Here is a 6,000-nt window from a genome sequence, read left to right as displayed (position 1 = left end):
TGCTGATACTAACATCCCGAAGGACTATTGTGACTAGGTGGTTAAAAGCCCAGGCAGATCTGCATCTAAATTCTGACTCTCCTGCTTCCTGGCTGTGCGAACTCAGGCAAGGGCCTCCCTTTCTCTGCTACAAACTTCGGGGGCAAATAGTAGTCTAATTACGTAGAGATGTTGGGAAGATTCCCAACCAAGGGGTGTGGCCGCTGATCTAAGAACTTTACACTTATCTCAACTTATTTAAGTCTTGAGCATGGCTTTATGGATAGTTACTATTATTATTCCTATTTTGCAGTAAAGGAAACAGGTTCAGCGAGCTTGCCTCGGATCACACAGCTACAAAGTTTTGAAGCATGAGATTTGAACCCAGACAGTCAAAGATGCGTCCTTAGCCATTTCTCTCTCTTGCCTCTCAAAGAGGGGAGTTTGGAGAAGAGTGATAGAATGGTGGATTCTTGGAAATGCCTTCTGGCCTCGGTTTTCTAGCCTGCAAAATGGGGGTTCAACCAGTACTGCTGGCTGGGATGTTGAAGGATCTCTGAGTCAGCTTGCACCTGGAGGCTCTGGGGATGAGCTGGCACAGCTGAGTTCTTTGTGTAGGTGGGGAGCAGACTAGGAGGGGCAGGGCCAGCGGGCGAGTGAGCAGGCTCAGGGAGGGAGGTTGGCTGGGACTCAGGCCCTGCTCTCCTCCTTCCCAGCCTGGTGACCTCAGGCATGGGCTTTCTCCAGTATGAGCCTCAGTCTCACCATCTGTCAACTGGGAATCATTAACAGTGCTTGGGGTGTGGCCGGGAGTCCAAGACCAAAGCAGATAAAATCACTTGCCATGGGTCCCAGCAAAGAGAGAAATCTAAGCTGATATTAACATCATCCATCCAGTCTGTACATGGGATTTAGGAGAGGCAGGTCTGTGTAGTGCAGGGTTTGGCAAAATGTTTTGACCCACAGTAAGAAATACATTTACATCATGATTCCAGGGCATATGACACTGAAACAAAAGTTTCTTTTTTTAAAAAATTTTATTTGTATTTTGGCTGCGTTGGGTCTTCCTTGAGAGGGCTTTCTTTAGTTGTGGCAAATGGGGGTTACTCTTCGGTGCGGTGCGTGGGCTTCTCATTGCGGTGGCTTCTCTTGTTGCGGAGCACGGGCTCTAGGCGCACAGGCTCAGTAGTTGTGGTGCAAGGGCTCAGTTGCCCCGCAGCATGTGGGATCTTCCCGGACCGGGGATCAAATCCATGTCCCCTGCATTGGCAGGCAGATTCTCAACTACTGCGCCACCAGGGAAGTCCCCAAAAGTTTCTTGAAATCATACTTCACCTATACCTTAGTCTATACTATGTCTATACTATGTGCACAGACTCTGATCTAGTCTAGGCTATTGAAAAATGCTTGTTGATTTCACAGTCCACTAACCAGTTGTGACACGCAGTATGAAAAACCCTGGAGTGGAGGTTATGAGGTGGAATCCTGGAATCATTGGAGGATTTTAAGCAGGGGAGTGACATGGGCATCAAAGGGGCAATGGAGGGGAAGGAACCAGCCTGGGGGCTGGGATTGAGCCAGAACAGACTCCAGGGAGGAGGGGTTCATTGCCTGGACCCCAGTAGGGGCAGGAGAGATGGAAGGGTGTGATCAGAACCCAACGTACAGGGCCTCCCTGGTGGCGCAGTGGTTAAGAGTCCACCTGCCAATGCAGGGGACACAGGTTCGAGCCCTGGTCCGGGAAGATCCCATGTGCTGTGGAACAACTAAGCCCGTGAGCCACAACTACTGAGCCTGCGCTCTAGAGCCTGCAAGCCACAACTACTGAAGCCAGTGAGCCACAACTACCGAAGCCCGTGTGCCCAGAGCCCATGCTCAATAGGAGAAGCCACCACAATAAGAAGCTCGTGCACCACAACGAAGAGTAGCCCCCACTTGCCGCAACTAGAGAAAGCCCGTGTGCAGCAACGAAAACCCAATGCAGCCATAAATAAATAAATAAATAAAATAAAATAAAATAAAAAGAACCCAACATACGGAGCAGTTAACGCAGGGTATAGCACACAACGTATAGTAGATACAAGTGTCAACTCTAAAGGCTGATCCTCACTCATCCACCTGACAAAAAAAATGTTTGAGCGCTTACTATATGTTGGGCATTGTTCTAGGCACTGGACATATGGCAGTAAACAGAACAGACACAAATTCCTGACCTCATGAGCTCACATTCTGGAGGTAGACAATAAACAAGCAAAAGAAGTAAAACATAGTCTGTTTGATGATGGTAAATGCCGTGAAGAAAAATACATTAAGGAAGGGGGCTGAGGGATTGGGATGCAGGGGAATGGAGGGAGGCTGCAGTTTGTTTTTTGTTTGTTTGTTTTGTCCGAGCAACGCAGCTTGTGGGATCTTAGTTCCCCGGCCAGGGACCGAACCTGGGCCCTCAGCAGTGAGAGTGTGGAGTCCTGGACCACTGGACCATCAGGGAATTCCCTGCAGTTTTAAACAGAGTGACAAGGAAGGCTTCGCTTGAGGGGGTGACATTTGAGCAGAATATGAAGGAGGTTAGGGAGTGGGCCATATGGGTCTCTGGGGGAAGAGCAGGTGCAAAGGCCCTGAGGCTGGAGTGCACCTGGTCTGTTGGAGGAAGAAGGAGGAGCCCAGGGAAGCTAGAGAAGCGTGGGGAGGGGAGAGCAGGAGGGATGAGGCCAGAGAGTTAGGCAGGGAACACACTGTATCTGCCTTGAGGGCCACTGTAAAGACTTAGCTTTGACTCTGAGTGAGATGGGCAGCTTGGGAGGGTTTTGAGGAAAGATCTCAGTTGACTTAGGCTTTATCACAAGATCCTTCTAGCTGCACGTGAAGAACACTATGTGGGGGGCTGGGGTAGAAGTAAGGAGCCCAATGAGGAGGTGAGAAGTGCTGGTGGCTGGACCAGGGCGGTAGATAGCAGTGCAGCTGGGGAGATGTCACTGGAGTCCTAGTTCTTCCATGTGACTCTGGGCAAACCATTTCACCTCTCCAGAGCCTCAGTTTCCCCATTTACAAATGGGAGTGATGATAAAGCACTCACCTCTCAGGGCTCCTGTCTGGTCTCCGTGTGGCAGAGCATGAATAGCCCTTGACACAGAATGTGTACTCAACAAGCATTGCCTGCCATTGTCATTGATATTATCCTCCAGGCTCCCAGACCAGGGAGGTTCCGTGTCCTGTCCAGTGGGGCAAGGATGGGCTTTGGGAAAGAGGATGAAGAGAGGAGGTCTGATCTTGAGTGATGATCTTATATTTATCTGATCCTGGGTATATTTGAGTCAGAGAATCTTGGAGCAAAAATTCTTGTGCTGATGGTCTTTTATTCCTAATAGCCTTTTTTGTAGGATGGGGAAATGAAGATCTGGAGAACAGTTGTATCTTGTCCAGGAGCCCACAGTGAGTTGGGGGCTGAGCCAGGGCTAGACTCCATCCCCCTCTCCTGTCTCTCAAGCATGTGTTCACGATCCTGGCTGCCTCCTTGGTGATCATGGCATCTGACCACATCCCCTCCTCCCCCCACGCCCGCCAAGCCTCAACATCTTCCTATGACTTCCTACTGCCTCTGGGATAAATTCCAAACTCTCCCAGTCGCTCGGGCCAAAAACCTTGCATTCGCCCTTGACACCCCCTCTTTCCCTCACACCCACATCCAATCCATCAGCAAACTTTTGCTGCAGCACCTTTAAATTCCAAGTCTGACCCCGTCTCGCCACCTCTATCAACATCATCAAAGTCCAGGCCCCCATCGGCTCCCATCTGGACACCCACAGGGGCCCCTTTCCTGGGATCCTGGCTTCTGCCCTTACCTATCCTTTTGACAGCAGCTGAGCCATCCTTAAAAAAGGTAAGTCAGATCAGACACTGTGCTGTATGCAAGAGAAACAAAAATGGGGTATCTAAGAACACTGAGGGACGATATAGATTTCTTGCCTTAGGCCTGGTGGAGGGAGAAGGAGTTTTGTTTGCATCTTTCCACCGCGTGTGGTTGGGGAAACCGAGGCATCAAGAGCTTAAGTCACTTGCAACAGAGCTTGGAATTGAACTCTGACAGCCTGGCTGATGAAGATACCCCCTTAACTTTATCACACTGCCTCTCTTCCTCAGGAGTTCTTCTCTTTTCAGTTGAATTTCTAGGTACACCCTCACCCCTTCCATAACCACCCCCTCCCTGGGAACTTCCATGCTTCTCGCGCTTAGGACCACCAGTGCATAGGCTGAAGCTGATTCTACACAACCGCCTTTGGTGGAATTTAATTTTAGTAATTTCCCCCCTTCATCTGCCCGCTCCCATAGGCACCCACTCTAGCGTGCTTAATTTGGGGCCCCCAGTCCTTCTATTCTTTTACAAAGATCCCTATGTATCCTTAAGGTCAGTCTTGTTGTCTGTGTTTTAAATTTGCAAAAATGTCACTGAGCGAAGAAACTCATTATCTTTCTTTCTTTGTGTGTGTGTGTGTTTTTTGTTGGTTTGTTTTGAGAGCTCTACATGTGGCTGTGCTTATTTCTAGCTCCTGAGGAGTAAGTCTTATAGACTCTGGAGAGGCTGCCTGGGTTCAAGTCCCAGCCCGGCTGCCCACTAGCTAAATGACCTTGGGCAAGTTACTGAACTTCTCTGGGCTTTGGTTTCTCTATCTGTAAAATGGGGGTTGTTAAATCATGGTACCTTTCTCACAGGATCGTTGCAAGCTGACATCTTAAAACATTTAGGAAGCATTATTAAGCATGGCATGAATGTCAGCTTCTACCTCTTATACTACTGTGGGATGTTCCAGGATATATTTTCCATTCCACTTATTTAAAAATTTATTTTATTGAAGTATTGTTGATTTACATTCCATTTTTTGAGACTTAATGATGGACATCAAATACTTTCCAACTCTTTGCTACCTAAACTCCACTCAAGGTTCATCCTCATACACATCTCATTTGGACAGTGGGGAAATGAGGTTATCCGGCATCCTCAGATTTTTTTTTTTTTTTTTTTTTTTTTTTTTGCGGTACGCGGGCCTCTCACTGTTATGGCCTCTCCCGTTGCAGGGCACAGGCTCCGGACGCGCAGACTCAGCGGCCATGGCTCACGGGCCCAGCTGCTCCACGGCATGTGGGATCTTCCCGGACCGGGACACGAACATGTGTCCCCTGCATCGGCAGGCGGACTCTCAACCACTGCGCTACCAGGGAAGCCCCATCCTCATATTCAATTTCTCAAAGTATTGTCAGATTGTTGTCTGGAAAGGATACACCTATTCATACTTCAGTGCCCAATGACCTGCTCTTCCACATACTTCTCCAGAACTTGGTGTTCTTAGACTGTCTAATTTTGGCCAATCTAAAGGATTTGAAAGTATTGCTGGGCTTCCCTGGTGGCGCAGTGGTGAAGAACCCACCTGCCAATGCAGGGGACACGGGTTCAAGCTCTGGTCCGGGAAGATCCCACATGCCACAAAGCAACAAAGCCCGTGCGCCACAACTACTGAACCTGAGCTCTAGAGCCTGCATGCCACAACTACTGAAGCCCATGCGCCTAGAACCCGTGCTCCGCAACAATAGAAGCCACCGCAGTGAGAAGACTGCGTGCAGCAACGAAGACCCAACGCAGCCAAAAATAAATAAATAAAATAAATAAATTTATTTTAAAAAAAGAAAGCATTGTTTTATATACTTTCTTATGTAGATCAATGAAGCTTCTCTGGGTTGCTTTAGTTTGCATCTCCGCTCAGAATTACTACAAACTTACCTGTGTGTGTGTGTGTGTGTGTGTGTGTGTGTGTGGTGTGGTTTTGAATGCTAACACTTTAATATTTTAGCCACTGTCACAGTAAATAAGGGAACATAATAGTACCTCCTTCCTATATCGTGATGATAATTGCCACTGTTTATTATATGTTTACTACATGGCAGGCACTCTGCTAAGGCCTTTATCTGTATTAACTCATTTATTCTTCACAAAAACACTATGAGGCACATGCTCCTGGTATCACCCCCGTT

This window comes from Phocoena sinus, chromosome 19 (genome assembly GCF_008692025.1).
Source record: "Phocoena sinus isolate mPhoSin1 chromosome 19, mPhoSin1.pri, whole genome shotgun sequence".
Classification (NCBI taxonomy): Eukaryota; Metazoa; Chordata; class Mammalia; order Artiodactyla; family Phocoenidae; genus Phocoena; species Phocoena sinus.
This window is presented reverse-complemented; position numbering follows the sequence as displayed.